Here is an 11,638-nt window from a genome sequence, read left to right as displayed (position 1 = left end):
CTGGACTGAAGACCACAACAACAACAACAACAACAACAACGTGGCTGCCAGCCGTAGTTACATGCAAAATCTTATGGTCCTCGGTCATGTCCAAGACACCAAAGCCGGCTAATAAGTCAATAATCGATAACTAAAACTTGAATTGTACTGCTCCTTACTTGCCGATTACATCAACTTAGAAGTTTCATCTGTGTTCTACTGCGGTGCTTTTAGTGTCTCCGCATTCCACAGCACGCCACATAAGTTTGCATATTATAAATGTAACCGTTTCAGAGAGAAAAGCGGCCAAAGTGACGATCTCGCATTACGTCGATACGATAGCAAATGACGAAAACGGTGCGATGTCTAAGGTTTTTACTATTTATGGACACGTTTCACATTATCTTGGGTAACATGGCTGCCAGTCGTTGTTACATGCAAAATATTATGGTCCTCGGTCATGTCCAAGACACCAAAGCCACCTAATAAGTCAATAATCGATAACTGAAACTTGAATTGTACTGCTCTTTACTGGCCGATTACATCATTTTAGAAGCTTCTTCTGTGTTCTACTATGGTCTTTTTAGTGTGTCCACCTACCGCAGCACGCCACATAGGTTTGCAGACGATATATGTAACCGTTTGAGAGAGAAAAGCTTCCAATGTGACGATCTTGCAATCCGTCGATACGATAGCAAATGAAGAAAGCGGTGCGATTTCTCAGGGTTTTATTACATATGGACCCTCTTCACATTCTCTCGTGCAACGTGACTGCCAGTCGTTGTTTGATGCAGAATCTTAAGGTCGTCGGTCATGTCCAAGGCACCAAATCCACCTAATAAGTCAATAATCGATAGCTAAAACTTGAATTGTACTGTTTCTAACTGACCGATACATCAAGTTAGAAAGTTTCTTGTGTGTTCTACTGTGGTGCTTTTAGTGTCTCCGCATACCGCAGCATCCCACATAAGTTTTCAGACGATAAATGTAATCGTTTGATAGAGAAAAGCGGCCAATGTGACGATCTGGCATTAAGTCGATTCGATAGCAAATGAAGAAATCGGGTGGATTTCCCAGTTTCTTACTACATATGAACACTTTTCAAATTCTCCCGTGCAACGTGGCTGCTAGACCTCCCTTCATGCAAAATCGTAAGGTCATAGCTCATGTCCAAGGCACCAAAGCCGGCTAAAAAGTCAATAATCGATAACAAACCTTGAATTGTACTGCTTCTTGCTGTCTATTACATCAACTTAGAAGCTTCTTCTGTGTTCTACTATGGTGCTTTTAGTGTCTCCGCATACCGCAGCACGCGACATAGCTTTGCACACGATAAATGTAACCGTTTTCGAGAGAAGAGCGGCCAATGTGACGATCTGGCATTACGTCGATTCGATAGCAAATGACGAAAACGGTCGGATTTCTCAGGTTTTTAATACATATGGACACTTTTCACATTCTTCGTGTAACGTGGCTGCCAGGTCTCGTTTCATGCCAAATCTTAAGGTCGTTGGTCATGTCCCAGGCACCAAAGTTGGCTAATAAGTCGATAATCGATAACTAAACTTCAATTGTACTACTTCTTACTGGCCGATTACATCAACTTATAAGCTTCTTCTGTGTTCTACCTTATTGCTATTAGTGCCTCCACGTACCGCAGCACGGAACATAAGTTTGCAGACGATGAAGGTAACCGTTTCAGAGAGAAATGAAAAATTCCGTGTCTGTGTCTACTGCCTGCTCATATTGTTTAAAGCAGATTGCTCTAAATGCCCAGTGGATCAGATTCCCTTGATACATTCTAAACAAACTCGGAATGGGAAAGACCGAGCTCTGCTTATACTTATAGTCTGGAAAGTTGATATATCTTAGACAGTAAAATATGACTGTAATAGATGTCCACTGAGTATTCCCATTTATACTGAAATTAGCTTTGAACAACAAATTATTAATTGGCCACCTAGTCATGACTCAATAGCTACTAAGATCTTTCACTGGTGAAGGAGGTGACGACGTTGTTATGTCCATTAGAGGCTTCTGTAGCTTGCTGAGAATGATGTAAAATAATTGTGCCATGTGATTTTCTATGGAGTTTCAGAGTATGTTCTATACTGGTGCAGGACATTCATTCCTGCTGTTCTCATTATAGGCAATCCTAGATTCTGAATCTCAAACACCAGAAGATTAGAAACAGCAATGCAACCTCTGTCTTCCTGGCTGTGCACTATTTCAAAGTCTCTTCTCATTGTGCAGTACTTGTAGATTATTGTAAATAGATTATCTGTAATATTTAGAACATCTCATTCTAAACTTTCTAAAGAATGGGTCTTTTCTGTTATGACCATGTCATAACGCCGAGGTCGGCGTTTTACTCCGAGGTCGGCGGTTTTCCCCGAGGTCGGCGTTTTTCCCCCGAGGTCGGCGTTTTCCCCCGAGGTCGGCGTTTTTCCCCGAGGTCGGCGTCTTTCCCCGAGGTCGGCGTTTTACCCCGAGGTCGGCGTTTTGTCCCCGAGGTCGGCGTTTTTCCCCCGAGGTCGGCGTTTTTCCCCGAGGTCGGCGTTTTTCCCCGAGGTCGGCGTTTTTCCCGATGTCGGCGTTTTCTCCCGAGGTCGGCGTTTTCTCCCGAGGTCGGCGTTTTCTCCCGAGGTCGGCGTTTTTGTCCCGAGGTCGGCGTTTTTCCCCCGAGGTCGGCGTTTTTCCCCCGAGGTCGGCGTTTTTCCCCCGAGGTCGGCGTTTTTCCCCCGAGGTCGACGTTTTACCCCGAGGTCGGCGTTTTCCCCCGAGGTCGGCGTTTTTCCCGATGTCGGCGTTTTCTCCCGAGGGCGGCGTTTTCTCCCGAGGTCGGCGTTTTCTCCCGAGGTCGGCGTTTTCTCCCGAGGTCGGCGTTTTTGTCCCGAGGTCGGCGTTTTTCCCCCGAGGTCGGCGTTTTTCCCCCGAGGTCGGCGTTTTACCCCGAGGTCGGCGTTTTTGTCCCGAGGTCGGCGTTTTTGTCCCGAGGTCGGCGTTTTTGTCCCCGAGGTCAGCGTTTTTCCCCGAGGTCAGCGTTTTTCCCCGAGGTCGGCGTTTTTCCCCCGAGGTCAGCGTTTTACCCCGAGGTCGGCGTTTTTCCCGATGTCGGCGTTTTCTCCCGAGGTCAGCGTTTTCTCCCGAGGTCGGCGTTTTTGTCCCGAGGTCGGCGTTTTTGTCCCGAGGTCGGCGTTTTTCCCCGAGGTCGGCGTCTTTCCCCGAGGTCGGCGTTTTACCCCGAGGTCGGCGTTTTGTCCCCGAGGTCGGCGTTTTTCCCCCGAGGTCAGCGTTTTTCCCCGAGGTCGGCGTTTTTCCCCCGAGGTCGGCGTTTTTCCCCCGAGGTCGGCGTTTTACCCCGAGGTCAGCGTTTTCCCCCGAGGTCGGCGTTTTTCCCGATGTCGGCGTTTTCTCCCGAGGTCGGCGTTTTCTCCCGAGGTCGGCGTTTTCTCCCGAGGTCGGCGTTTTTGTCCCGAGGTCGGCGTTTTTCCCCCGAGGTCGGCGTTTTGTCCCCGAGGTCGGCGTTTTTCCCCCGAGGTCTGCGTTTTTCCCCCGAGGTCGACGTTTTACCCCGAGGTCGGCGTTTTACCCCGAGGTCGGCGTTTTCCCCCGAGGTCGGCGTTTTTCCCGATGTCGGCGTTTTCTCCCGAGGTCGGCGTTTTCTCCCGAGGTCGGCGTTTTCTCCCGAGGTCGGCGTTATCTCCCGACGTCGGCGTTTTTGTCCCGAGGTCGGCGTTTTTCCCCCGAGGTCGGCGTTTTTCCCCCGAGGGCGGCGTTTTACCCCGAGGTCGGCGTTTTCCCCCGAGGTCGGCGTTTTTGTCCCGAGGTCGGCGTTTTTGTCCCGAGGTCAGCGTTTTTCCCCGAGGTCGGCGTTATTCCCCGAGGTCGGCGTTTTTCCCCCGAGGTCAGCGTTTTACCCCGAGGTCGGCGTTTTTCCCGATGTCGGCGTTTTCTTCCGAGGTCGGCGTTTTCTCCCGAGGTCGGCGTTTTTCCCCCGAGGTCGGCGTTTTTGTCCCGAGGTCGGCGTTTTACCCCGAGGTCGGCGTTTTCCCCCGAGGTCGGCGTTTTTGTCCCGAGGTCGGCGTTTTTGTCCCGAGGTCGGCGTTTTACCCCGAGGTCGGCGTTTTACCCCGAGGTCGGCGTTTTTCCCCCGAGGTCGGCGTTTTTCCCCCGAGGTCGGCGTTTTTCCCCCGAGGTCGACGTTTTCCCCCGAGGTCGGCGTTTTCCCCCGAGGTCGGCGTTTTTCCCGATGTCGGCGTTTTCTCCCGAGGTCGGCGTTTTCTCCCGAGGTCGGCGTCTTCCCCCCGAGGTCGGCGTTTTTCCCCCGAGGTCGGCGTTTTTCCCCCGAGGTCGGCGTTTTTGTCCCGAGGTCGGATCGGCGTTTTGTTTCCCGAGGTCTAGGAAGCTATCGATATATTGAAAATCGAAACTATTTTCATGTATATCGAACTATACTGATATGTGTTGTCATCTTGAAACATATATCTGACCACTAGATATCGTTATTTATCGAGTTAGCGATATATTTCGATATTTATTTATTTATTTCGTGAATCGTTTTCTTAGAGGTCAGATTTATTTTGAGACATCCATACATATCACATTATCGATTCATTTCGATATACCATTTTATTTCGAGGCCCAGTTTTGTATTGAGCAGTCGATTTATTTCTATATATCTGTCTATATCGAGTAGTCGACGTATTTCGAGATATCGATTGATTCAATGTATCCGGTTATGTCGAGATATCGATTTATTTTGATATACCGACACAATACGGGTTGTCTATATATTTCGAGGTATCTATATATTTCCATGTATAGGTGTACTACAGATAGCGATTTCTTTCGAGATATCGATATATTTCGAGATATCTCTATATCTCAAGTAACCATAAATTTCTAGATATCCCTCTTTTTAGAGAAATCTTTGTATTACGAGGTATCGATATATTTCCAGATATGGATGTGTTTCTAGACCACGCATCATATCGAGACCTCGAATTATTTCGAATTATCGATCCATTTCGTACGTCGTAATGCATCTTGATGTCTATACATTTCGATATTTCGACTTATTTCGATGTGTCGGTTATTTTGGATGTGTCGGTTTATATCGAGGTTTTGATTTATCTCTGGGTCTCGATTTCTTTCGTGGTTTCGATTTATTTCGAGGTGGCGATTTATTTCGAGGTGGCGATTTATTTCGAGGTGGCGATTTATTTCGAGGTGTTGATTTATTTCGAGGTGTCGATGTATTTCGATGTGACAATATATTGCGACCATACTTGTCGACTGCATCACCTTAGAACCTACTGTATTTCATAAAGAGTGGTGCGACTGCATACCTCAGCACGCGACATTAATTGCCAGACGATAAATGTAAACGTTTCTGAGAGAAAAGCGTTCATTCTGACGATTTCCCATTTCGTTATTAGGAAAACAAATGTAGAAAACGTAAGGTTTTCTTCGGTTTTTACTACACATTAACACTCCTCGCATTTTCCCGTGTGGTGTGGCTACCGGACCTCGGTCGTGCAAAATCGCAAGGTCCTATGTCAACTACAAGGCAGCAAATAAGGCCTATAATTGAATTTTCCATATCTAAAACAAGACAGACACTGCTGCTTACTTGTCGACTCCATCAACTTAAGCTTCTATTTCGTACAGAGTGGTGCGACTGCATACCTCGGCAGGCGACATTGATTGCCAGACGATGAATGTAAACGTTTCCGAAAGAAAAGCGTCCTATGTGACGAACTGGCACTACGTCAAACAAATGACGTAAACGTTAGGTTTTCTTCGGTTTTTCTGCCACTCAAAGTGCTGCCAACTTTAAATTCACCCCCTCCTCCCCCTCCCCAGTCATGGCGATCAGCTGGTGTGATAGAAATGGACACAGGAACGTAATAACGTTCCATGAAATCCCATTCCAGGGACGTTCAAGGGTAAACGTTCCAGACGGTTTATTTCCATTAAGACACGCATACTGGGCATCTACAATGCCACATCTACCAGATCGTTTCCATTGTCAGCAGTGGAAAACAAAACTGTACTGAAGTAGCCATAGTGAGACGCGGTTTTTGGTAGACGAAATAATAGGAATTCTCTAGCCACTGGTAATGATGATCTAATGAGAATTCTGTTATTGTTTTGAAATATGCATTTAAATATGCATTGAACGTAGCTCCAAATTATTTTGAGAATGGTGATTGTGGCATGATGAATCTACATTGCAGATTTTGTAATGCTAAACATTTCGATCTGAGAATACTTTATGTGATAGAACGGCATTGACCTTGTGTGTCATTAGGGTAAAGTTAATTTGCCGCCATTAACATGAAATTTGAAACTTCCTGGCAGATTAAAACTGTGTGCCCGACCGAGACTCGAACTCGGGACCTTTGCCTTTCGCGGGCAAGTGCTCTACCATCTGAGCTACCGAAGCACGATTCACGCCCGGTACTCACAGCTTTACTTCTGCCAGTATCCGTCTCCTACCTTCCAAACTTTACAGAAGCTCTCCTGCGAACCTTGCAGAACTAGCACTCCTGAACGAAAGGATATTGCGGGCACATGGCTTATCCACTGCCTGGGGGATGTTTCCAGAATGATATTTTCAGTCTGCAGCGGAGTGTGCGCTGATATGAAACTTCCTGGCAGATTAAAACTGTGTGCCCGACCGAGTCTCGAACTCGGGACCTTTGCCTTTCGCGGGCAAGTGTTCTACCATCTGAGCTACCGAAGCACGATTCACGCCCGGCACTCACAGCTTCCTTTCAGGAGTGCTAGTTCTGCAAGGTTCGCAGGAGAGCTTCTGTAAAGTTTGGAAGGTAGGAGACGGATACTTGCAGAAGTAAAGCTGTGAGTACCGGGCGTGAGTCGTGATTCGGTAGCTCAGATGGTAGAGCACTTGCCCGCGAAAGGCAAAGGTCCCGAGTTCGAGTGTCGGTCGGGCACACAGTTTTAATCTGCCAGGAAGTTTCATATCAGCGCACACTCCGCTGCAGAGTGAAAATCTCATTCTGGAAACATAAAATTTATCTTCCATTAACGTAAAATCTATTTTTCAGCTCACTGTAATAAGGACTCACTTCAGATGATTGGACAATTAAAGAGAACTCAAACTGTTATTTTAATAGTATTCGTAGGTCCAATGCAGCATTTACCGTGGACAGTCCCTGAGCCTAGACTGTCAGTTTTATCTAGGCAGCACTACTTTAAAAAAGCACTCCGTCTTCAGGCCACAAGTGGCCAATCAGGACCATCCTACCGCCACGTTATCCTCACTGAGGGTGGAGGAGGAGCTGGCTCTCCCACTCGTTGTGGTAGTTTCCTTTGACTGGAGCCGCTACTATTCGCTCGAGTAGTTCCTCAACTGGCATCGCAAGGCTGAGTGCAACCCGAAAAATGGCAACAGCACATCGCGGCCCAGATGGTCACCCATCCAAGTGCCGACCTCGCCCGATAGTGCTAAACTTCAGTAATCAGACGGGAACCGGAGTATCCACTGCGGCAAGGCCGTGGCCCCTACCACATTTACAAGATATTTTTGATCGTAGATCAGGTCCGATGGCTCGAAAGAATGGACGTTTACCATGTTATGCACATTTATATTTTCACTACGTCGACACAGATGGTCCAATTTCGACCATAGGTGATGGTAGCTATAATGATCGTGCCAAGCATTCCGTGTACATTAGTTGCACCCAAGTGTGTGGGCATCACAGCATTCGTGACATTTAAATTTGTTACTTCTTTGCTACTATATTCGCAATAAATTTCGCAGACAGTATCCGCATATGACGCTGAACGCACCTACAAAATTATATCATTGTACGACACATGTTTCAGGAGATACGTTATAAAAATTCAGGACAAGGCCAGACGCTGCATTGTACGGGCGTGGACGCACAGCTGTAAATAAATGCCTGTTCAACGCCATGCTTTTCCGCTAGTCATCTATAAAGATAAAAAATCCCCAATATTGTCCACCAGCGTATTTTTCAAAAACCTTTATTTTGTCATCCATTATTTTCCTGTAAAAATCGAAAATACCGTGTATCATTGTGTTTTTAAAAATCGTCTCTTATTGTCATCTCTTTTTATGTATTTTAAGCCATCTATCGCTTGTGTAACCTGTGGCTACAAGTCCATTCCCTTTATGGGGGAATCGAAATAATACACAACGGAAAAAAGTGTGGGCCAATTTCTTCCTCATTTTTCGGAACTTCTGATAATAGTAAATCGTTGGCTTTTTGAGGGCGTGGTAGGTAGATACAAGAGATTAGTGTAAGATTAGAATTTGGGTCAAATATAGTGCCAGGAACTTCTGTTTCTATCTGGCTAGCTTCAGAGTACTTCACCATCTACTAAGTGATGCGTTTCAATGTGAATGGTGTTTCTGTGCTAGGTCTACCCTTTACTGCACAATGCTGTTCCTTCGATGCTATTAAAACCAGGATGTTATCAAAACATATGCACAGTGGCAGACTGGAATCTGCAGAAATATTTCCAGTGGAGGGGAGTGCGGGAGGCGCGTCGGGGCTGGAGTGCATGATTCTGAAACTGGCACTGTGTGTACAAATCAGCTGGTCAGTTACGAGATGCAACAAGCTGCAAGACCCTAACTCTATAAGCGCTACAACTGGTCAAAGCTAAGGTTTAGCAGTATTGTGGAGAAGTCTTATCTGGAAGAGTATGAGTATACTGTAACGAATAAAACCTCTTTACTCCAGATTCCAGGGAGGGTTTGGGGCTATGGGTGAAAGTGCCCCTTTGCCTCTTCTCCCCTCCCCACCTCCTCCCCTCCCCCTCGAGGACGCCAATGGCTGGCCCGTTCATTTTGAGAACATCAGAGCTGCAGTAACCTTCCTGAAAAACTGTTCTAGATGTCTAAATCTACATCCATACTAGGCACGCTACCTGACGGTCTGTGGCGGAGGGTACTCTATCGGTTCTCCCTTCTATTCCAGTCTCATATTGTACGTGGAAAGAAGGATTGTCGGTATGCTTCTGTGTGGGCTCTAATCTCTCTGATTTTATCCTCATGGTCTCTTCGCTAGATATACGTAGAAGGGAGAAATATACTGCTTGACTCTTCGGTGAAGGTATGTTCTCGAAACTTTATCAAAAGCCCGTACCGGGCTACTGAGCGTCTCTCCTGCAGAGTCTTCCACTGGAGTTTATCTGTCATCTCCGTAACGCTTTCGCGATTACTAAATGATCCTGTAGCGAAGCGCGCTGCTCTCCGTTGGATCTTCTCTCTCTCTTCTATCAACCCTATCTGGTACGGATCCCACACTGCTGAGCAGTATTCAAGCAGTGGGCGAACAAGCGTATTGTAACCCACTTCCTTTGTTGTCGGATTGCACTTGTCTACATTGAGATTCAATTGCCATTCCGTGCACCATGCGTCAATTGCGCGTCAATCTTACCACGCAGAACTCCAGTGGGAATGTCGGTTATCGCTGAAACAACTGGTTTTCGGCTCACTTTAACCTAATTGTTAAAGCCCGTCACTATTCCAGTGCTTGTAATAACCGATTTTCAGTCTTTTATTTACATTATTTCCTCTAGTAAACGTAGGAATCCTACAAAGATTTAAAAAATTTGACTTTCTCAGTTTCTTGATAAATGGAATCAACACGTAAAATTAAATACTTTTATGATGACCTGCAGCCGTCCAGAACGAAATTAGAATTATATTAATACCGTCAGCTGCTCCCGGGTGTCGATATACATCAACGGGGACAGGTGACAATGTGTGCCCCATCTGGGACTAAAGCCCGGGATCTCTTGCTTACATGGCAGACGCTCTGTCCATCTGAGCCACCGAGGGCACAGACGATAGTGACTGCAGGGACTATCTCGCACAGGCCTCCCGCGAGACTCACATTCTCACCTTATATGTGCACACACTACATTCGTAGTGTCCCACACCAACACACTCATTACTCGTGGAAGACATTCTTACCAAGTGCCGTAACAGTTCGGGGAATACGTGTGCATCTTCACAGAAGAAGGTCATGGCTGGTATTGCCAGAACCATATACGTATATGGATATGGTGTCTGTTCTTTCGGACATAATTTAAAATAAATAGTCAAATAAAACTTTGTCAGCTGTTCGCTGCTTCTCTCAAAATATGGCGAGTGCTTCCGTACTACAGAAAACTGCCAGTATTCTCCTACTGATTTTAGTTTTTAGAAGCTCTGCTCAAAAATTATATTGTAATCGGTTATCACAGCACTATGCGGGAGTTACGTATAGTCCTGCAATAAAGGGTGAATACTTCGGCTGGAGAACTCTTTTTCGTTTTAATTTCTCTGTTTTCAAGGGCTACAAGCAGATAACGGCATACTACGTAGACACAGGCAGCAGATCAGGCACTTTCTATTTTTATCCCGGAAATTTTAACTTTTTTCCTTGTATGATGTTTCAAGTCGACCAAATCAACCCATGTGCTTCACTCGTTACCGCATATCGTAAAATACTTCCAGACTTCCAGATGGTGCCATTCTGTGTTACAACTGACGTTCGACAACAGCGAGAAACTGCGTCCAGTCTCGCGCACTGCTTGTATAACAGGCACAATATTGTCTCGGCAATGCTGGACCAATCCATTTGTTGCTCGTTTCTGTCAGCAGTGTTATTAAAGTGGCATACATCACTTTTCCCATTTTTCTGTAATAACGCAGTATTTCAGAGCTATGGAAATCTTACGAATAAAAATTACTCGTCTTTTTTAAAAAAAGGTTTACTTGAAAACTAAAAATTTTACTGAGGCTGCTGTGGCTAATCGATATATCTGTTTTTACGAGGTTATCAGGAAAAAAAAAGATACTTGTTATAACCGAGAGCAAACAAATACCGAAAGACATGGGTTATTCAGAACTAAAATACCCATATCGTTTTAACCGATCGGTTTTTCTATCTCTAAACTGCAGTGTCGCCATAGAAAAGTGTGTCGTTCCATCACTGTCCATAGCAACTTTGAGATATGCAAGTGTTTATGAGCAATATCGGCAAATAGAAACACGAAGAGGTAATAAGCATCTGAGCGATAGAATTTATTTCCCGATCAGAAAAGTCGAGTGACAGACAAGACTGAATCACTGTAATAGAAGTTATATGGAAAGCTGTGTAAAGGAAAATTTCCAGTTCTTTCGTGGATTCCAAAATTAAAGCAAATTCCGGGACATCAAGGTGACATAGTCTTATACGGATAGTATTCCATGACTAACGTAATTGGCCCACATACTGTACTGGTATACGGATAATATTACACGACTAACGTAATTTACCTGAAATAATTTACAAACATGTTACTATAACATTCGCTACTACTCATTACGCTAATTCACCTTCAGCCATTAAGCGCAAGCGCAGATCTCAGTTATGATACGTGCGCCATCCAAAAATTTATCAAGGTAGTAACTCAACACAACTACAAATGATCATTGTGTGTAAAATAAATAGAACACTTCATAAGAAGAACATGACAGGTTTGAATCATTCCCACCGCAAAGGATGAAAAATGCAGGCTCGCACACAAGACCACTTGATAACTAACCAGAAATTCAGATTAGTTGTAGCTTCGGTGACAATCGCCATTTTTACATTTTCCCCGTAAACTAGATAATTATGAAACGTTA

The sequence above is a fragment of the Schistocerca gregaria genome, unplaced genomic scaffold, assembly GCF_023897955.1.
Source record: "Schistocerca gregaria isolate iqSchGreg1 unplaced genomic scaffold, iqSchGreg1.2 ptg000544l, whole genome shotgun sequence".
NCBI lineage: Eukaryota > Metazoa > Arthropoda > Insecta > Orthoptera > Acrididae > Schistocerca > Schistocerca gregaria.
The sequence above is the reverse complement of the archived record's forward strand: the minus strand, read 5'-3'. Positions refer to the sequence as shown.